This window comes from Suricata suricatta, chromosome 9 (assembly GCF_006229205.1).
Source record: "Suricata suricatta isolate VVHF042 chromosome 9, meerkat_22Aug2017_6uvM2_HiC, whole genome shotgun sequence".
In the NCBI taxonomy this organism is placed as follows: Eukaryota; Metazoa; Chordata; class Mammalia; order Carnivora; family Herpestidae; genus Suricata; species Suricata suricatta.
In genome coordinates, this window is record NC_043708.1 from 10,131,922 (window position 1) to 10,154,603 (window position 22,682).

General features: G+C 40.8%; 2 long non-coding RNA genes and 1 pseudogene across 2 annotated transcripts; 2 read left to right on the plus strand and 1 right to left on the minus strand.

Moving 5' to 3' along the window:
* Positions 1-8,101: 8,101 nt before the first annotated feature.
* Positions 8,102-9,136, minus strand: LOC115301102. The gene is made up of 2 exons (XR_003912969.1): positions 8,886-9,136; positions 8,102-8,407 (listed from the first exon to the last, which is right to left on the minus strand). It is a non-coding gene; the product is annotated as an uncharacterized LOC115301102 (long non-coding RNA).
* LOC115301103 lies at positions 8,847-10,703 on the plus strand. The gene is made up of 3 exons (XR_003912970.1): positions 8,847-9,084; positions 9,208-9,373; positions 10,624-10,703. It is a non-coding gene; the product is annotated as an uncharacterized LOC115301103 (long non-coding RNA).
* Positions 10,704-22,239: 11,536 nt separating this feature from the next.
* LOC115303294 lies at positions 22,240-22,343 on the plus strand (annotated as a pseudogene).
* Positions 22,344-22,682: the final 339 nt, after the last annotated feature.

Here is a 22,682-nt window from a genome sequence, read left to right on the forward strand (position 1 = left end):
CCCCCCTATAATGTTTTAGCGGTCTGGATAGAACATCAAATCAACCACAACATTCCTTTAAGCCTCAGCCTAATCCAAAGCATGGCCCAAACCTTCTTCAATTCTATAAAGGCTGAGAGAGATAAGGAGGTGCAGAAGAAAAGTTTGAGACTAGCAGAGGTTGATTCATTAATTTTAAGGAAAGAAACCACTTCCATAAACATAAAAGGGCAAGGTGAAGCGACAAGTGCTAATATAGCAGCTGGAGCAAGTTATCCCAAAGATCTAGCTAAGATAATTTATGAAGGTGACTACACTAAACAAGATTCTCAAGGTAGACTAAATGGCCTTCTATTGGAGAACATGCTTTCTGGGACTTAAACAGCTTTCAAAGCTTTGAAGGATCGGCTGACTCTTCTCTTGTTAGGGGCTAATAGACCTGGTAACCTTAAGGTGAAGCCAATGCTTATTTACCATTCTCAGAATCCCAGGGCATTTAAGAATTATGTTAAATCTTCTCTGCCTGTGTTCTATTCTATAAATGAAACAACAAACCCTGTATGACAGTACATTTGTTTACAAGATGGTTTACTGAATATTTTAAGCTCACTGTTGAAATATGCTCAGAAATATTTCAAAATATTACTGCTCATTGCAGGTTACAGAGAAATCATTTGTGAAAGAGTCAATCAGTGAGGCAAACTTCACTGTTGTCTTAGAAACTGCCACAGCTACCCTAACCTTCCTCAACCACGACTCTGATCATTCACAACCATCAATACTGAAGCAAGACCCTCCACCAGCAAAGGATTATGAATCCCTGAAAGCATAAACGATGGTTATTTTTACCAATGGCATATATTTTAGTTAAGGTATATACCTTGTATTTTTAGACATAACTCTATGGCACACTTAACAGGCTACAGTGTAATTTTAACATAATTTTACATGCACTGGGAAACCAAAAAATTTTACTCTATTGTAGTGGTCTAGAACCAAAACCCACAATATCTCCAAGGTATGCCTATATACTTAGCTATAATCAAAACATATTGTGTCCATGAATCAAAATTTGGCAGCCGATATAGAAGCCATTAAGGGGAACCAGTGAGCAGTGAGTAGGTTGATAACTACTTAGTCCTGAGAGGTAGACTCACCTTCAGAGCAAACCATATTCTTCTGATTCCCTCTTACTTCATAACTAATGGAGAGTTAACCACATTTTGGCTTTCTGTCTCAGGCCTACTCTGCCTGTGCTCTATAAACAAAGCCTGCATGACAGTATGGTTTACTGAGTATTTTAAGCCCACTGTTAAAAAATTCCTTTCAAAATATTACAGCTCAGTGACAATGCACCTGGTCACCGACAGCTCTGATGGGAGATGCACAAGGAGGTTAATGCTTTCATGCCTGCTAACATCCATACTCCAGACCACAGATCAAGGAGTAATTTTGACTTTCAAGTCATTATTCAAGAAATACATGACACAAGGCTACCGTTGCCATAAATAGTGATTCCTCTGACAAATCTGGGCTAAGTAAAGGAAAACTTTCTGGGAGGGATTCATTATTCTAGATGCCATTAAGAACATTCATGATTCAAGGGAAGAGGTCAAGTATAAACATTCACAGGAGTTTTGTTGATTCCAACCCTCGTGGATGACTTTAAAGGGTTCAAGCTTCAGTGAAGGAAGAAACTGCAGATGTGGTGGAAGTAGTAAGAGAACTAGAATTAATCACGTGGAGCCTGAAGATGTGACTGAATTGCTACAATCTTTTGATGAAGTTGTAACAGATGAGTTGCTTCCTATGGAGAGGCAAGGAAAGTAGCTTCTTGAGATAGAATCTACTCCTAGGGAAGACGCTGTGAAAACTGTCAAAAACAGTAACAACAAAACTAGATTATTACATAAACTTCATTGATAAAGCATTATTAGCAGGGGTATAGAAGAATGACTCCAATTTGGAAAGAAGTTCTATTGTGAGTAAAATGCTATCAAATAATATCACATGCTACAGAGAAATCATGAAAGGAAGACCCAATCATGGAAGCAAACTACATTATTGTCTTATTTTAGAAGTTGCCCCTACCACTCCAAACTTTAGCAACCAGCACCTGGTCAGCAGCCATTCAATATTGAGGCAAGACTCTCCTCACCAACAGATTTTGACTTGCTGAGAGCTGAGGGGATAGTTAGCTTTTTTTTTTTTTTTGCAATATTTTTTAAATTAAGGTATGTACACTGTGTTTTTAAGATTTAATACTATTGAACAGTTAATAAACTACAGTGAAGTGTAAACATAACCTTTAAATGAGCCAAGAAATCAGAAAATTCATTTGACTCACTTTATTGTGATGGTCTGGAACCAAACCCCTAATATCTATCTCTGAGGTATGCCTGTATTTCAAAAATGGAGTAAATAACATCAAATACTGCAAAAAAAGGACTAAAAACTGTCTACTAGATTTAGTGACAAAACCACCAACTTACAAAAGTAGTATCAGTGGAATTAGAGGAGCAGAAATAAATGTTCAATTACAGGCTAACATCAGGATATTTTGGCTTCAGTTCTAGAGCCCCCCCCCCCAATATAGCAAGTATCACAATAAAGCTACCAAAAACTTACATGTTTATTTTAAAAGGGGGATCTTAGGCCCTTTTCTTTTTTTTTTAAAGGCTGGAAGCTGAGCATATTTAAATTATTCGAGATGGAATCAATAGAGAGAGAAATGAAATTCAGACAACTCTAGAGCTTTGTACCCCGTAGGAAAGATGTAGGACCTAAAGCACAGGCCTTAGAATGGTAATTCTCCTTCCACTGCACTAAGAGAAAATATGGGTAGAATTCTGTTACATTTATAGAGCGGGGGAGCAATAATTAAGGGATAGTTTCAACTTTCTCTGTGAATTAGAAAATGAGGTAGTCTGCTAAAACTAGGTAGAGAGCTAACAGTAAAAAGTTCAGATATATAAGATTTAAATTAGTCACTACCATGAAAAGGAAAGGAAAAGGGAAAAGAATTTTAGGAAGCATTGTGGGGTTATGAGTATGGAAACGATCAATTTCTAATAGCACTAATTGTGTGATTCTATGATTTCCTCTGCAGCACTAGCCGAAGCCAAAATTAAGGGACTAAGAATGATCCACGGTTTGTAAAATAAAAGGGCAAATAAGTTAAAGGTATTGTCAGTAGAACACTTAAAGGAAAGTAGACAAGGTGGAAAGGCTGGGTAAGTAAAAAAGAAAAAAGTGTGAGTCCTGATGGAGAAGAATCAAGTGGAAGTCTAAGTAATGTCAAATAAAGATGTGGTGGGAAAAATGCAGTGATAAAGTGAAGGCTGACATAATGAAGATGACATTAGAGAAGTGATTTTCCCCATTAAAAGGCCTACCCAAATATCATATTGTACGTACGTTTATGTATAAATTATAAATAGAATCAACTTAATATACTTATCATCATATCTTAAATACTTTTAAATAATACTTGATTTATAAAGCTGAATTCTTACTAACTCGGGTTACCATTAAAAAAAATCAAAATCCCCTGTTCACATTTATAAGCCATAGAATACTTCAATAATTATGTATTGATCTGAATAAAGCAAAAAGTTAAAAATCCCTGGTCTAGGTCAACCTGTTCATTTTACAGAAAAGGAAACAGGATTCTAGAAGTCAAGTGATTTACCCAAATTCAGCAACTTGCCATAGCAACAGAACTTTAAAAATAAATGGAACTTTTCAGAAAATTTTTCCTGTATTGAAAAATAACTCACTCCTTATCCTTCTAAATAGAAATATTTCATAATTATCAATCTTTCCTTTAAGAATCTCAGAATATTTGTTACAAATATTTGCTTAAGAATTAAATGCTGTTCATCATGCTTATAAATTAATATATTACACAATTCATCAGCCCTTGCCTAATTTACAATTTCTATAAATTTCTTTGTCAAAAATTATCAAGGAAAAATTGATATGAGCAGTCAATATAGATGATACATTTTATTTACACTGCTGACTGACGTTACTTCATTTCTTTTATAATCTTCCTCAACACAGCAATACAGCCGTTACTAGAAAAGATGAATTTGGCATGTGAGATGAACTGTGTTTGTCTTACCAGAAGTATAACCATTCAATTGGTATACTTAAAAAAAAAAAAAAAAGCTCAGAATATGTGCCAGGCATTGACTTACGCGCTGGAAAAACAAGACAGGAACTATCCATACTTCTATTCATACATCCATACATAATAGAGGCTAAGTACCTGGTTATAGGAAGGAGCAGTTTCAGTCTCCTGATCAAATATTTTGACTTATCCATTATGCTACACCTAAGATTAAAAATATTATCACATGTCACTCTTCCTCAAGGAATTTTCAATCTGGTGGTAGAGATGAGGCAGATAAGCATTATAATATATACCCCTTGATAATTTAACTCTTTATTAGATGCCAGAATTTTGTATCAAAATGGATGTTGGCCAATAGAGTACTCATTTGGGAAATGGATAGTGAAAGTTCTCATCCACCAATAGTATCACCATCAAAATATTTTATAATCTTTTTGCAGTTTCTCTGTCAGTTTCACTAAGACCATTACTTTGCTATCAAATCTCATTTTAAGTGAAGAAGTGCAGTACTTCATTTATTCCCCAAAGTCAAACCCACATTTTTAAAAACTATTTCACAAAAATCCAACCTCAAGGGATGAAGGTTTCTCCAGACTTAATTCTTCCCAATAAGAACATCCTGCAAATTCTTAAAATTTCAAAATAAGAATTTCCAAAATGATTCATAAATGAGGGGAAGACCTCCTATAACTTATAATAAATTTTTTTGATGTTTATTTATTTTTGAGAGAGAGACAGAGCATGAGTCAGGGAGGGGCAGAGAGAGGGAGATACAGAATCTGAAGCAGGCTCCAGGATCTTAGCTGTCAGCCCAGAGCCTGACGCAGGGCTCAAACCCACAAACCATGAGATCATGACCTGAGCTGAAGTCGGCCGCTCAACCAACTGAGCCACTCAGGCACCCCCAGAATAACAATCTACATTATTTATAGATTCCATGTCTCCAAATCCTCCTACTAAAATTATTTTCTAACTCAAAATCAATGCAACACTTTCACATCATTCACAGAATGCAGAGCGGCAAAAAAGTTGAACCATGCCATGCTGAGGTCAAATAATGCAAAGCTCTGCCTTCTTGTTCCAGCTCTCATTCTGTAATACTGTAAACAAATGTCCTCCCATGGCCTATTCGGTGTCACTTTTTTACATTTTTGTACTTTTTGTAGATGAATTCCCTGTTTAAAATGCTTAAATGTTATGACGAGGCTCACAGGAACTCAATGTGTTATTTCTCCTAGGAGCAGTGGTTCAGTATTCACTAGTTCAGTGTTCATGGCAACTTTAGAGTATATCTGCCCCCAAATAACAAGAATGAACTGAATGTGAATGTGGCACTTTTACACACAGTTAAATACCATGACAGGGTAATAGAGCTCACTCATCAAAATGAGGTACCACTTGCAACACAGCATGATTCCGTGAGAATGATGTCAAATAAATAGTTCAGAAAATACATGCTAAAGTTCTAGGGAAAAGACTTCTTTTTTAATTTATAAAGTTTATTTTGAGAAAGTGCAAGGGGGGAGGGGCAGAGAGATGGAGACAGAATCCTAAGCAGGCACTGCACTGTCATCACAGAGCCAGATGCTGAGCTCAAATTCACGAACCATGAGATCATGACCTGAGCCCAAGTTGGATGCTCAACCAACTAAACCACCAGGGCACCCCTAGGGAAAAAACTGCCATTCCTAGAGTTCAATAGTCTTCCCCAGCCAGGACGAAAGTAGACCAGTCTTCTGTCATTAGCTATAACATATGGAGGCAGGCATCAGAAGCTTAAGCACAAAATCATCAGAGTCAGAAAAGAGAAGAGTTAAGTTCAAATTGGGCAGTAAGTTCAAACATGGTCTTGGTGAGTACAAGAAACCAAAATAGAGCCTGCGTCCCAATGGGCCAATGTTCTTTAAAGGGTCTAAGAGCGGGTCCGCCACCAGTGAAGAGAGAAGGTAAATCTCAAGTGGATGTGGATAAGACTTCAATAAGCCACTGTACTGATGTTTAAATTTTATAAGTATCAAACCCTTTCCACGGTTTCCCTCTGAAAAATCATTTAACCCAATGGTGACAGTTTAATTTTGTGTTAGCTAGGCCATAAATACCCAGATATTTGGTCAAATGCTATTCTAGGTGTTTCTGTGAGGGTAATTTTTGGACAAGATTAACATTTAGCTCAATAGATTTGACTAAGCCAGATTGCACTCTATAATGTGGGTAATCGGGTAGGGGATGTAGCTCAGTGGTAGAGCGCATGCTTTGCATATATAATGTGGGTAAGTCACATCCAAGCAATTGACAGCCTTAAGAAAAAGACTGACTTCTGCAAGAGTTCAATTCCACCAGCAGACGGACTTCAGACTCAAACTGCAACTCTTTCCTGAGGCTCCAGCTTGCCAGAGACTTGCTAGCCTTCACAACTATGAACCAATTCCTTAAAATCAATTAATCAATCAATCTCTCACCCTCTCTCTGTATCCATATATGTGTATACATACATATATACACACACACACATATGTATACACACATACACACACACACACAAAGTAGCAGTTTCTGTGGAGAAACCTGACACACCAATATAAATTTCAAAATGCAAATACAACATGGAAGTAATCAGAATGCAACTCCTCCGTGCCCTACAAAGGCAGAGATCTATTTTCAGTTCATTTGACCTTAGACAATACCTGGTACATCAACAAACCCAATACTTGCTGAATGAGTATTAGTAAACATAGATTCTTTTCATAACTTCTATCTTTTGATTACTCTGTTTCAAGCTAGGCGTCCTCTCACCTTGGTTCAGTGTTTTATTCCCCCACAACATCCCTTCAAGCGACCAATTTTAAGTTCCCATTACACACATAGACCAGGAAACAGGCCAAGAGTTTAGGTCTGTTGCCCACAGCCACAATAATTGGCAAAGTGAGCTAGAATTCAAACAAAGGTATATATGATTCTTCGAACTTGAAAAATAACTTCTAGAAAATGACATAATCCATAAGTAAGGAGAGGCACAAATAAAGCACAAAGATAATTACTAAATCCCAGACTGCATAGACAAATCTAAAACAAATTAATAAGAAATTGTAGGGGCACCTGGGTGGCTCAGTTAAGTGGCCAACTTTAGCTCAGGGTGTGATCCCGTGGTTCATGAGTTTGAGCTCCGCGTCAGGCTCTGTGCTGACAGCTCAGAGCCTGGAGCCTGCTCTGATTCTGTGTCTCCCTCTCTCTCTGCCCCTCCCCTACTCACACTGTCTCTCTCTCTCAAAAATAAATAACAGTTTAAAAAAAATTTTTTTTTAAAAGACATTGTATTTATCCCGGTGAAAAGTAAAGTCTGGATCTCATTACTCGAAGGGGTAGTACCAGGCCTGGGTGGCTCAGCGGGTTGAGTAACCAACACTTGATTTCAGCTCATATCATGATCCCAGGGTTGTGGGATTGAGCCCCATGTCAAGCTCCGTGTTGACCGTGGAGTCTGCTTCAGATTCTCTCTCTCTCTCTCTCTCTCTCTCTCTCTCTCTCTCTCTGCTCCTCTTCCCCAGCTCATGTCTCTAAAATCAAAATAAAAATCACGCTGCTTGAGTGGCTCCGTCAGTTGAGCATCAGACTCTTGATTTTGCTCAGGTCATGATCTCACAGTTCACAAGACAATGCTCCACGAGGAGCGTGGAGCCTGCTCCAGATTCTTTCTCCCCCTCTTTGCCCCTCCCCCACTCTTTAAAAACATTTAAAAAATAAAATTAAAAATAAAAGGGACAGTACCAATGGAATATTAAAACCAGAATCATTTAACTTACATTACCTTACTGCTACGTATCTAATCTTTTAAAGTTGATGCCACTAGACACATGCATTCACTCCCTTTAAGTACATTTGATGGTGTGACCTCCATCACTAACCTTCCGCTGCTGTTCTTATTATTCTATTTTTCCATCAAGAAGTTACCAGCTTTCCCTGTCAAGAAAATAATCTGAGACCACATACCGTGCATGAATGTTTCAACTTTATTCAACATTTTTCGATGACGCTACGAACTCATCTGCATGTAACGCACGGTACTAAAAAAGTGCAAACTACCAAAACCACAGAGTTATGAAGGGACTACACAGTGGCTGCATCGTCCATATTTAAGCAAGCCGCCGCTTCTTCTGAAAGCTCCTCGGGTGTCAACGGCGGCTCCACGTCTTCTTCCATCTACGCTCTTCGGAACTCGCTCAGATTGCTCAGCACGTAACGGCTCGGTGCTACGAAGGTGGTAACACACAACACGAGCGCGACGCGGCGGTCCTGCGTGGGGGCAGGAAGACAAAACGCGCCATCAGTGCCCGCGGCTCGCTGGCCCAGTCCCCTCGCTGCCGCCCGAGGCCGCGTCCCCCTTCCGAGGAGTCTGGCTGTTCTGTGACGCGCGGCCTGGAGGCCTCAGAGAGCAGGTCTTCCTTTCCTAGATGGCCCGACTGGGAACCAAACACCTCTTTCTTCTTAGGCTCCCCCTCCCTCCACATTCGACCGCGGTACCCGGACCGCAGGTGCCACCCAGGATCCCCGCGGTGAGGGCAAGCAGCAGGCGTCCGCACCGAAGAGGGCGTTTGAAGGCGACGGGCAGCGCGCGACGCCACGACGGCTCTGCCCTTGCCCTCGCCGCGATCCCCGAGGTCTTCCCGGACCCCCAACGGCAGCCCAGCACCGACGTCCCCCGCTCCTCCCCGTCCGTCGGGGCGCTCCCGCCTCGGCTCCGCGCCGCCGTGAGGCGTGGGCCGCCCCTCACCACAGTCGACTTGGAGTGCTGGCGGCGGCGGGACTCCGAGCGGGCCAGGCGGCGGACGAATTGTAGCCCCAGTCGGGTCACGCGGCGGCGGGGCAGCAGGCAAAGGACGAGCAGGCGCGGCATGGCGTCCAGTGAGGCGAAGTGACTCGAGGCTGAGGAGATGGCGAGCGCGAGGAGAAGCGAGGCGCGGCACGATGAGGTGAACTTCCGCGGGCTGATTTGCGCAGGCGCCCTGGGCCACAGAGCCGCCCGCGACCCTCCCTCTGCCCCGCCCCTTCCGCTCAGTACCCTACTGAGCTCCGCCCATACCTTCACTCCTTAGGCTCAGCGAATGCGGCTGAGCCCCCACCCTCGCATACGTTCGGTTCAGACCTCAACCATCTTCCCACGCGTCCCATCGGATTACCCCTGATGCCTGTGCCCCTCGGCTCAGTGTCTCTCCCCTGTCCGCCCTGCTCAGCACCTCCACCCCCTCCGTGTTCTTCTGGGTGAGTTGAGACCCTCAACCCCCTTCACTTCCCTTTGTCTTTCTGTTTCCTCAATGGGCATTACTTCTCATTGGCAGAGTTTATAACATATTCTGTTCTCTAATGTTAACTAAGTTTTCCATATATTGTCTGTTCTCAAAGTTGAAAACCAAGAAGAATTAACTCTAGTATGCTGATAATATTAAAAATATTCACAGTAGGCTCAACTAGAGTCAACCCGGTAGCAAAGGTGATGTCACTAAACTTGTAGCTCTTGAAGGAAAAACTGTAATAAGCCTTTATCCACTCTCTAAAATGGTCCAGTTTCTTGCCACGTTTTAAGTCTATTACACAACTAATAATGAAATTTTCCTTTCATTGCCCGGTTCCTGCAACCTGATTATCTTCCTATTTCTTAGATTCTTATTTCATTTTGCTGTAGTACATCCTTAGGCAATTCTTTTAGGAGTGTTTAAGTGATAAATTTCCTCAGTCCTTGGACATTTAAAAAAATATATTTATTTTGCTCCCCACTCACATGTTAATTTGGCTGGCTCTAAAACTCTAGACTCAAAATCACTGACCCTGAGAGTTTTTAAAAGCATTATTCCCTGTGTTCTAGTACATAGGGTAACTGATGAGAAGAAGTGTGGTGCTAATATAATTCTCACCCCTTGATTTTTTTTTTCCCCTTTGGAATCTTTTAAGAGTCTTTTGTCTTTGGACTTGTGAAATTTCTCCAAGATATGACTAGATATGGGTCTTCATTCATCTGGATCAGCACTGGGTGAAGACATGGATCTTTGGCTCTGGGAGGTCTACTTTTTCTCTACTCTCAATCTGAAACACCTATTAGATGTATGTTGGCTCTTCTTTGTGGGTCATCTCTCTTTCAACTTTTCTCTTTTGTTCTCTTGTTCTACATTCGGGGTGATTCCCTTGATTTTTTCCTCTAGCCTTTCTGTTGAGTTTTTCATTTTACAATTATATTTCTAACAGTTATTAAATATTTGGGGGTTTTAGAGTCATTTATTACTATTTTATAGATTTTATAGATGTACTGTCTCCTCAAATTTCTCTGAGAATATTAATTTCAACTTTCTTTTAAAATTCACTGCTATACCATGAAGTACTTCTGTTTATTCTAGGGTAAATTCTTATTCATTTTGTCCTGATGATTTTGTGCAACTATATTCTGGCCCATGGTTGTCCTTTTGTGTTGATGAATATGAGCAACCAGATGAATTACTTGGGTTCTTTTCTGTCACCAGTCCCTTTCCAGAATGAAAATGCTGGTTACATGATCTATGTGTGCAAACTGACTGTCAGTTGGTGGGCAGGAAGACCTCTCTCATTCCCATGCCACAGTGAGTAAGGTTCTACTCTAGGCTTTCCTACTGCTGCCATCCAAGGACATAAGATGATTTCTTTAGAAGAATTACTCTATATCCACTACCTAGGACAAACTGCCAAAATATGCACAAAGCTGGGGGAGAAGAAGAGGAACAGCAAACCCACACAGCCTTTCCACTCACGGTTTCCCATCAGCTCCTTTGAACTTGTGCCTTTCCTCTCACTCCAGGTCTTTGTAGCTCATCATTTAAATAGTTGGGATGCTATATGGAAGCATCTCTGTTCCCTGAAGTCTCTTGTGTGTTCAGAACTATCTATCTATCTATCTATCTATCTATCTATATATATAATTTCTAATATAATATATATATATCGTTTCTAATATACATAAATATATGAATAGATCTCCTAGAGGAGAAAAGAGGCAACAACCTTTTTGACCTCGGCCGCAGCAACTTCTTACTTGACGTGTCTCCAGTGGCAAGGGAAACAAAAGCAAAAATGAACTATCTTGAACCTCATCAAGATAAAAAGCTTCGGCACAGTATAAGAAATAATCAGCAAAACTAAAAGGCATCTGACAGCCTGGGAGAAAATATTTGTAAATGACATTTTAGATAAAGGGTTAGTATCCAAATCTATTAAGCATTTATCAAACTCAATACCCAAAAAACAAATAATCCAGTGAAGAAATAGGCAAAAGACATAAGTAGACACTTTTCCAAAGAAGACTTCCCGATGGCTAACAGACACATGAAAAGATGCTCAGCATCACTCCTCAGGGAAATACAAATCAAAACCACAATGAGTTACCAACTCACATCTGTCAGAATGGCTAACATTAACAACTCAGGCAACAACAAATGTTGGCGAGGAAAGAGGAGCTCTCTTGCACTGCTGGTGGGAATGCAAACTGATGCAGCCACTCTGGAAACCAGTATGAAGTTTCCTTAAAAAATTAAAAATAGAACTATCCTATGACTTAGCAACTGCAGTACTAGGTATCTATCCAAAGGCTACAGGAGTGCTGATTCGGAGGGGCACATGCACCCCAATAACTACAGCAGCACTATCGACAATAGCCAAGTATGAAAAGAGCCCAAATGTCCATCAAATGATGAATGGATAAAGAAGATGTGAGACACACACACAGACACACACACACACACACACACACACACACACACACCATGGAATATTTCTTGGCAATGAAAAAGAATGAAATATTGCCATTTGCAACAAAGTGGATGGAATTAGAGTGTAGTATGCTCAGCAAAATAAGTCAGATAAAGACAGATACCATGATTTCACTTATATGTGGAATTTAAGAAACAAAACAGATGAACCTAAGGGAAGGGAAGCAAAAATAATAAAAAAGAGAGGGAAAAAATCATAAGAGACTCTTTTTTTCTTTAATGTTTATTTATTTTTGAGAGACAAAGAGACAGAGCACTAGTGGGGGCGGGGCAGAGAGAGAAGGAGGCACCAAATTTGAAGCAGGCTCCAGGCTCTGAGCTGTTCGCGCAGAGCCCGACGCGGGGCTCAAACCCACGAACTGTGAGATCGTGACCTGAGCCGAAGTCAGATGCTTAACCGACTGAGCCACCCAGGTGCCCCTTAATGTTTATTTTTAAGAGGAGGAAAAGAGAGAGAGAGAGAGAAAGAGAGACAGCAGGGAAAGGGCAAAAAGGGAGACACAAAATCCGAAGCAGGCTCCAGGCTCTGAGCTGTCAGCACAGAGGTCAATGCAGAGCTGGAACCCACAAACCGCAAGATCATGACCTGAGCCAAAGTCAGATGGCCTAAGTCAGATGCTTAACCGACTGAGCCCCCTGGAAATTATCAATTTTTAATGTTTGTGGGCCCTTCTCCTGGGCCCCCAGGGAAGCTATACTTTAACTTTTACCAAGGTCAACATGACTTCAAACCATGAGCTCTGTTTCTGCCCCAAGCACACATTGTACATCTGCTTCGTTAGCAAATAACCTAAAAGAAATATTTCAAACTAAAAATAAGAGTAAAAAAAAAAAAACCTCCCTAAGTTCTGTTCCCATACCTCTAAAGCCTGTAGCCTTTTACAAACTAAAAGCATAAGATAAAGTCTGTAATTTTCTGGAATGTCCTTCATCATGATGATTTGTAACCCTTGATGTAACAAAAAACATATATAATCCTGTGTTAAACATCTCTTCTCTGCAACACTCTCTTCCTTGTGAAGGTTTTATATCCTGGGCCAGGGTCCTCACTGGCCTCTAAGAAAACTCTCTTCCTTTTTTTTTTTTTTTTTTTTAAGAAATTCTAAAAGGTTTGTTCATCTTGCATTGACAATGGTGAGAAGAGTGGCATTCTTTTACTTTTAAAATCTCTTTAAACTCTGACCTAATAGAAGATTTGGCCCTATGAATTTTCACATCTGCTTTTGCATTTAATCTATTCTGATATCTCATGTCACACAGCCTCTGGAAAATTCCACCATACGCTCCGCAGAGAATGAGTGAAAAGGTCAAATATCTTAGCATTATTATAAAAATAATTTTTGTTTAATTGGTTTCATGAAAATTAATTTTGACATTGCAAGACCCCTAAAATGATCCAGGGGACTCCTAAATCCCCAGACATAGTTGGAGCACTGGTTACATAATGAATCCCCTGAGAGCTGATGTAACCCAGCCTCGCCCCATTTCCTGGCCCGGGTTGATTAGTTTAAAGTTGGGTTCCTGACAAATACCAGGCCAAAGAGCCCTTCTGTGGAGGTGTTATGCTTGGGACCAGCAGTCTGGAATTCAGGCTGCTTTATGCAATAGATGGTCTAAGGAGTCATGTTTTTTGTCTTCTTCTACCTAAAGAAAAGCCTTCCCGTGGTGTGTTAATAATGAAAGCAGGCCCCTGAAAAAGCAGAGAAAAAGGACAGAAGGAACATCCAGACCATACTCAAATTCCTGGTTCTTACTGTTCCCAAGGCTTGTATGAGCATCTTGTCCTTGAGTTTTGGGCCACTTTATTTTCTTTATGAGAAATCCCGCTTTTTTAAAAGATTTTTTAATTTATTTAAGTAATTTCTACACCACATGTGGGTCTTGAACTCACAACCCAAGATAAAAAGTCACATGGTCTACTGAATGAGCCAGCCAGGACGACCCATAAATCCAGCTTTTTGGTTTAGATTAGTTGTAGCTGGATTTCTATCACTTGCAACCGAAAAAGTCTTAACGAAGGCAATATTACTCAAGTCTTGTCTTCTTTAGGTTCCCCCCCCGCCCCGTTTTTATTAAAACAAAGTAACAAAAAATGCTGAAGTAAGCTAAAAACCAGCTTAAAGAAAGACAACCCTGAGTGAGCTAATCCCAATCTTAAGAGTTTAGACTATAGTACTGTTGATGTGAGAACCTAGCATTTTAGGTCTTCCTCGGTGACAAAAACTTTAAATTACTCTGACCTTGTCAGTACATCTGACTCCAGATTCAGCCATGACACAATTAAGCTCCCTGCCGCCTACCCCTACCAGGAGGCGGCACTTTCTGCTTCTCAAATTACAGGTACAAACAATCTTCCTCCGTTTAAATTCTCCAAGTCACAAAAGACTAGCACTGTTAACTCAAACATCTACAATTTTCAGGAAAGGCCTTAGTGGGCCCTGGATTCAATATATTCTCAGTGACCCACAATATGGGACCTTCCTGCGGCAGTTGTATAAAAGGGCGTAATTAGAGCCATACCCTAGAGATCAGGTTTTTTGATTTGTGAGCTCTATATACAATGAACAAGTAAGACTCCCTCGCCCACTAGCTTCTTTTTAATGCGATTTTTATAAATGTTCATGCTCTAAACAAACTGGTATTCTAGAATATTACATAACGAATTAAGACTGCACTATCCCTTGCCCAAACATCTTGATTTCTTCTCCTTTCTAGAAAAACATATTTAATTGCTATTCAGGGACCAAAGGTCTTCGCAGAATGCAGTGCCTCTCTCTGGGTCTGTTTGTCTTTACAAATGCATGACCTCAAAGATAGAGAAACTCAAATAAGCAAGAAGTGAAAGCAGAAGAATTGCAGAGGTGGGAAAAAAACATTCCGAAGTTATGCAATTGGTAACATTAGTAGCATACTTTTGAATTGCCAGCACAACCGTAATGAGAGGCCAACAAAAGCCGTGGTCCGTGATTATCAAGAGCCCTGAGAAAGAACTGCTGGATTCTTTTTTCAAAAAAATTACATGTGATGAAAACTATTTTAGTTTTCTTCTCCCACCTTTTCGTCTTGAATTTGACATTCCTCTTCCTCTCCTGAACGACATCCAGAAATCCTTCAATGAATCCTGTTATGCTAGAGTGGAAAGGCATTAATAGTTGAAGCCAAAAGATCAAAGGTCAGACCTGAGTACCATCATTTATTAGCTGCAAAGCCCCAAAGTTTTTTGTAATAATATCTACCCTAAAATGCTGATGTGGTGATTAACTGAGGTCATGTGTGTATCAGTTAAGGCTACTTTGAATGAGGGGCACCTGGAGAGCACCTGACCCTTGATTTCAGCCCAGGTCATAATCTTATCATTCGTGGGACTGAGCCTCTGGTCAGGCTCTGTGCTGACCCTGTGGAGCCTGCTCTGGCATTCTGTCTCCCTCGCTCTCTGCCTCTCCCCCACTCACACTCTCTGCCTCTTTCTCAAAATAAATAAACATTTAAAAAAAGACTACTTTGAATAAATGTTACAGAAAGGGGATTGGCTCACATAATTGGAAAGGCCAGAAGAAGGACTAGTTTCAGGTAAAGCCTGATTGAGTATCTCTAATGATGTCACCAGTGTGTCACTTTTTCTTAAGGAACAAGTTAATATTACCTTAAGGCAGACTTCCCTCAGGTAGCAATATGGTCGTGAAGGCTCCTGGGGCTACATCCCTTTTCAGTCATATTCAATGAAAGAGGTAAAGACTCCTCCAGCATCTTCTGTGGAAGAAGAGATTTTCTCTTCCAGGAGTCCTAGCAAACATTTTACTGCATCCTGATTCTTGATGGGTTCCATATCCTCCTTGAACTACTCTTTAAAGTCAGGGGAATAGCATTTGCTGAAAGTTTTAAATCAGGCAACCAGGTACAAAACATGGGATCAATCCCACTCATACCACTTAATTGGGAAAAATGAGGAATTATAAAGAAGGAGGAGGGTGAGAAAAGTAGGCAAGGCAGTGACTGTGGGAGGCTGCGCCTTTAGAAGCAGGATGCTGAGGAAACTGAAGCGAATTACGTCTCTAGGTTTCATGGGGGAACATATCCTTCCAAAGGATTAAAGATTGGCTGGAACCCTTGCAATTAGACCTCCAGAATGTTCCATAGGATCTTAAATACTTGAGATTGTCTCATCATTACTCATGCTTGCCTTTCCATAGAGTTTAGGGTTTCTATAGCTATAAACCAAATGGTTTGGCTTTGCCCCTTTTTTTAACACAATGTTAAGTCCCATTTAAAAAACCTTTTTTTAGATTTATTTTTTTATTTATTCATCTCTATACCCAACATGGGGCTCAAACTCATGACCCGGAAATCAAGAGTTGCCTGCTCTTCCATGTGAGTCAGATAGGTGCCCCAAGCTTTGCCCTTGTTTTAATTTTATAGAATTTAAGAGGCCATTACTTAACATCTCACTAAGAAAAAATATATCTACTGTAACTAAAAAGTGCTAAGAAGTCATCAGTTGTAAGATGGGGCTCCTGGCTGGCTTAGTTAGTAGAGCATGTAACTCTTGATCTCAGGGCTGTGAGTTCAAGCCCTGTAGGGGCACCTGGGTGGCTCAGTCTGTTAAGTGTCCAGTTGCAGCTCAGGTCATGATTTTGCAGTTTGTGTGTTCAAGCCCATGTCAGACTCTTCCTGACAGCTTGGAGCCTGCTTCAGATTCTGTGTGTCTCTCTCGCTGACCCTCCCCTATTCACACTCTGTCTCTCTCTCAAAAATAAATAAACTTTAAAAACAAAAATGTAAGACAGGGGTGCCTGGGAGGCTCAGTCAGTAAAAGCATCCGACCTCAGCTCAGGTTACGATCTCACAGTTTGTGTGAGGCTCTGCATTAATCAGTACAGAGACTCCTTGGGATTCTCTCTCTCTCCCTCTCTCTAAATCCATCCCTCATCTCTTTCAAAATAAATAAATAAACTTTCTAAAAAAGTTGTAAGACAACAAATTTCAGTATTGTTAAAAAATATTAAAAAATATGCTTCTTAGAAAGGATGAAATACAATAATACAATACATGGTAATATCTTGTATGGTTACTTGTGTCTCACTTCTTTGGCTTAATATCGTGTTTGTAAGATTCATCTGTGTGCTTTATATCTCAGTTTCAGGTAATGCATGAATAGACCTCATTTTTATCCTTGTTATTATTTATGGATATTTAAATTGTTATCAGTCTTTTACTCATATAAACAATGCCACTATGAACATTCTTATTCATATCTCTTGGTGTACATGGGCATAAGTTTCTCTACATACCTATTAAAAGAATTGCTGAGATAGAATGAGCCAATTTCATCTTCCTTACATGATGCCACACTGCTTTTACAAATGGTTCTTCCTTGGAGTGCCTGGGTGGCTCAGTCGGTTGGGCGTCCGACTTCAGCTCATTTCATGATCTCACAGCTTGTGGGTTCAAGCCCCACATCGGGCTCTGTGATGACAATGCTTCAGATTCTGTGTCTCCTTCTGTTTCTGTCCCTGCCCCACTTGTGCTCTGTCTCTCTCTCTCAAAAATAAGCATTTAAAAAAATAATTAAAAACAAACAAAAAACACAAATGGTTCTTCCTTTTCTCACTCTCACCAGGAGAGTCCAGAGTCCCTATTACTCCATCTCTTCATCAACACTTGAACTTGTCTTTTTTTCTTCATTTTTACCAATCTGATGTGTCAGTGGTTTTATCTTACTGCAGCTCTAATTTGCATTTCCTTTATACTAACATGGTTGAACACCTTCTGTGTCTCCTTTGGATTTCTTCATTTGTTCAAATCTATTGTCCATCTTTTTATTGGGATGTCTTTTTCTTCTTGAATTACAGGAGTTCTTGTATATTCTCCATATAAGCCTTTTTTTATGCATTGTAAATATATTTTCCCATTGGGTGGCTCATCTTTTTACTTTCCTTATTGTGTATTTTGGTGAACTGAAGTTCATATTTTAAGTGTAGTTCCATTCATGTGTAGGGGAGACAAAACTTGACATCTACCTCCTTAGCATCTCTGGTTGGGACTAGGAATTGAATTGACATAAGCAGATTAACAAGAGAAAGACTCCATATTTTTAGATGTACATGGGAGCTGCGACAGGAAAGTGAAGACCCAAAGAAGCAGTTAGAGGAAAACACTTACATACTAAGATGGACAAAGAATAGTAAATAGAGAAAACAGAACAAGACAAAGTATCTTGAGTCCAAGTAGTTAATTGTGAAGTGACTTAGGTGAATAAAATTTGTATGTATACATTTCTCCTAACTATGACTCTCTGATTCCCTATCTCTGGTGATAAGAATTTTTGTTTTTCTTCCTGGGATACGGAAGGCATCTTTCACATCTCTCAAAGTAGCAGTCACTCTCCTGGGCACTTGGACATTTGTGTCTTCATTTCACTTAATACTTTAGATTCCAGGAGATTCAGAAAAACACTTGGAAACAGAATCATTATAAGCAAAGCATAAGAAGAAACAGAATTTCCCCTTTTCTCATTTCAAAAACCTGGCTTCCATACTGTATTCCAGAAAGGAGCCTAGGAAGGGTCTTCAGTGGATGGTTATGTATGGTAGAAAAAGGAAGGAAAAGACTGGAGTAGCAGAAAACAGAAGACAAAGTTAATACAAGATATGACTCAGGTCTTCAGCATAGGGGTCCAGGTGGATGGGGTACCATTTGCTGATAGAGGGAATAGGAAGAGGAACAGAACACAAATTCAGGACTCTTGATTCCAAGTTTAAGATGTTTAAAAAAGGGAAAGTAAGGTGTGCTTGGTTGGCTCAGTTGTTAGAACATGTGACTCTTGTGAGTTGGAGCCCCAGTTGGGTGTAGAGATTACTTAAAAATAAAATTCCAAGGGTTCAAATCATGTCATGACTCCCCTTTCTATTAAGTTCTCCGTTTCTTTCTGCATGTGATGTCCATTCTCTCCTATTCCTCATGGCTTTCTCCTCACAGGTAAGAAAGAAAATCTACATTGTCCTTTAAGGTCATAATCCCAGAGAAACAGATTAGGAGGAAAACATATCCTAGATAGCCTGACAGAAATTTCCAGAAAGAATTTTGATTGTTCTGGTTTGTAGTAACATACCCACCCAGATCTGTATTAAGTCTAGGACTCGTACAGTTCACCACTACGGACTGTTATCTTAGCACTAGCTTTCCCCCACCCCCATCCCTATCTATCTTCTTATTTAGACTCTAAGCCTCTCAAGGACAAAGGATCATTTCTTTTTTTAGCCTGAGCATTGTTGGCACTGTGCTTGGCACATGGTATTGGATCCTTTAAAACAAAATGTGTTGGACTAACTTGAACTAGACACATCTAAACTCTGATGGATATATAAACTGAGTTAATTCAGTATCTTGAAAGTATAGCTAAGTGGTATAATAAGAAAATACAAGGTAGATGAATTATAGGGTAGAAAAAATTGTGGAACACTTATACTTAGTTTCTGTGAAAGCAGATCATGCCCAACTAGTTTACTGGAGTTCTCTGAATGTGCAGATGGACAAAAGGACAAGATAGAGCCAGCAGATCTTACCTGGTGTTTAAAGAAGGGAAAGTAATGGGTGCCTGGTTGGCTCAATTGTTAGAACCCTTGATCTCAGGGATGTGAGTTGGAGCCCCAGTTGTGTGTAGAGATTACTTAAAAATAAAATTCCAAGAGTTCAGATGATATCATGACTCTCCTTTCTATTAAGTTCTCTGTTTACTTTGCCTGGTGTTTCAAAAAGCCTTTGACAGATCTCCACATCAAAGCCTTTTAGGAAAATGACATTACCCTGGAATTTTAGAATTCTATTATTGTTGGTTTTGTGACCAACCTCAAACGGTCCTGCTAACTCAGTTGGCTGACCTCCAGCTCCAACTACCTGTAACCTTCTGCCTGAAGTCAGGTCTGATCCTGTGTGGGTCCCCCGGTGGCAGCAGATTATTATGATGTTTCTGCGAAAGAGAGTGAAGAAGAGGGGAGTGAGGAGGTGGAAGCTGAGCTGTCCCCAATTTTGCCTGCCAAGAAGCAGGGGGGCAGGCCCTAAGCCCTTTCTGGTCAGCTAGCTGCCTGCCACACATGCTATGGACCAGATTCCTGTACAGGTTTCAAGCATTTTAAATGGGTCTTCTCCATTGAAGAGGAGGGTTGCAGGTAGGGGAGGTCTTGGGAGAGAAAGGGGTCTCATTTTCCATAGGACCCTGGTGTTCTTCTAATCCTATAGCGTGCCTGTGGCTTCCTTTTCCCCCAAGAGTGGGAGAACTTCTATCCAGTGAACTTCTTATTTTTTTAATGTTTATTTTTGAGAGAGAGAGAGAGAGAGAGAACATGAATGGGGAAGGGGAAGAAGGAGACACAGGATCCAAAATCAACTTCAGGCTCTGAGCTGTCAGCACAGAGCCCGATGAGGCGCTTGAACGTACCAACCGTAAAATCATGATGTAAGCCAAAGTCGGACGCTCACCTGACTGAGCCATCGAGGTTCCCCTATCCAATGAACTTCTACCCTGACCCTCTCCTCCCATTTGCTATGAGGTTGAAGGTCAGCATCTGAAGCTCATTTTTAACACTTCCCACATTTTTGGATGAAGGTTGGAATAAAGTGGTGTGGGGGTATTTTGTTTTGCAGGATTTTTTTTTTTTTTGCAAAAAAAAAAAAGGAAAGGAAAATAATGGTAGGTGGCTTGAATTTAGATTAAGGTTCAATTAAGCATTTAGGGTTAAGTATAACAGTGTGGGTAATAGAAGGGGCAGCCAGAGTCTTTGCTTCAACTGGATGGACCTATTTCCTCTGTATTTTCTCACTTTTCCATGTATGTCTTGTTTACTGCCCACACTTGTGTGCTCAGTTGGAGAGAACTTTACCAGCTAAAGGAGAATCCTATTTCAAAGTCCAGAGTGCTAACCATTACACCATGGGGCCAGCAGGAGAATCCTGTTTCAGACTAGGGAATATTACAATCTCCAAACCTTCAAGGATTGAGGTAGGGGAGATTTATGGTGCGAATGCGAGAAAAAAATGAAGTTTAAAGACTGGGAAGAAATATCTTTTTAAGGAAGTAAAGAGGGGATGAATGAGCACAAGAAAGATATAACAAATCTGAAGAAAGTTCAGAGAAAAGCAACTATAATATTCACCGAGAGAAAGTCCTTCCATTGAAGGATGTCAAAAAAATTAAGTCCTACATCACATCTGAATGTTTGGATAAAATAATAAAGGACCGAGAGATGATTAAAAACATCACAAAATTCAAAACTGTTCTTATTTTTCGAAGCTTGGAGGTAGTTCGAGAACAACAAAAAGACTCGATGTGACTTACAGAACTTGTTTTTCAAAGAGTGGGTAGGGACTGAAAATGCAAATACTTTGGGAATCCCGGATAGCTCAGTTGGTTGAGCATTCGACTTGGGCTTAGATCATGATCTCCCCATGCCTGAGTTTGAGCCCCTCGGGGGGCTCTGTGTTAACAGCTCAGAGCCTGGAGCCTGCTTTGGATTCTGTGTCTCCCTTTCTCCCTCCCCCTCTCCTGCTTGCACTCTCTCTGTCTCAAAAATAAGTATTTTTAAAAAATTATTAAAAAGAAAATGCAGAGCCATCTGGGTGGCTCAGTCAAGAGGTTGACTTACGCTCAGGTCATGATCTCATGGTTTGTGGGTTCAAGTCCCGCATCCGGCTCTGTGCTGACGGCTCAGAGCCTGGAGCCTGCTTCGGATTCTGTGTCTCCTTCTCTGTCTGCCCCTCCCTCCTCACGCTCTGTCTGTCTCTCAAAAATAAATAAACGTTAAAAAAGAAAATGCAAATGCCTTAATGAGGGTTTTAAAATTCCCAGAGGACAAATGCATCAGGTATTGCTAAGCCCTACTTGGGAACCGTGAGGGGTGATGTACTTGGCGACCAGAGTCCAAGTGTCTGGACCTCTAGTCTGGGCTTGCCGACGTCTACTTATTAATTAATGCTGCCTGTGTGCCTGGGGGCAAACGACTGAGTATTCCTGAGCCTATTTCTTAGCTGTAAAACGGCTATAACCTAATACCTGACCCGACTACTTACAATGGTGGTTTGGTGTTCACATGAAACCAGGTATGGAACGGTGTTTTAAGTACCACAAGGTGATGCAGAAACATAAGGGATGTTTTTAGTTGTCGTTACTGCATCGCTGGAATTATTGCAAACTCCCGGACAAGGGGCATCTAGGAAAGGGCGATTTGGCTCATCCACGTAGAGATGGTGCCCTTGCATCAATTCTTTTCCCTCATTCACCGAGGGATTTTGTTGAAAAAAACTTTTCAGTCTTTTTGAGATTTTTTTTTTTAAGCCTGCTGCTGTATCGCTTCTCGGCCTTTTGGCTAAGATCAAATGTAGTATCTGTTCTTATCAGTTTAAAGCCTGCTGCAGCAAGTAGCAAGGTGCTGTCTGTACAAGTACCATGCAGCGGAGGCGAAGATAAACTGCCAAGGAGCCACCGAAACGCGAAGACTGTCAGAAGCGCTGTCTTTGACGAGGACTGCGAGATGCGCGACCCATGGATGCCGGCCACCGAATAGCAACAGGAATTGGTAGAACTGGTCGCCCAGGAACGTAGTTATTATAATTCTATTCTGATACATTTAACGATTTGTCACAATTCTCCGAGGTAAGCAGGATGCTGCAACGAGCTTCAAACTCCGAGCGTCCCGCTCTGTACTCCGGACGTGGAGCGGGAATAATGCGCGCGCACTCGGCCTCGACCGCTCCCGGGGCTCGCGAACGCGCCTTCCCGGCCCGGCCCG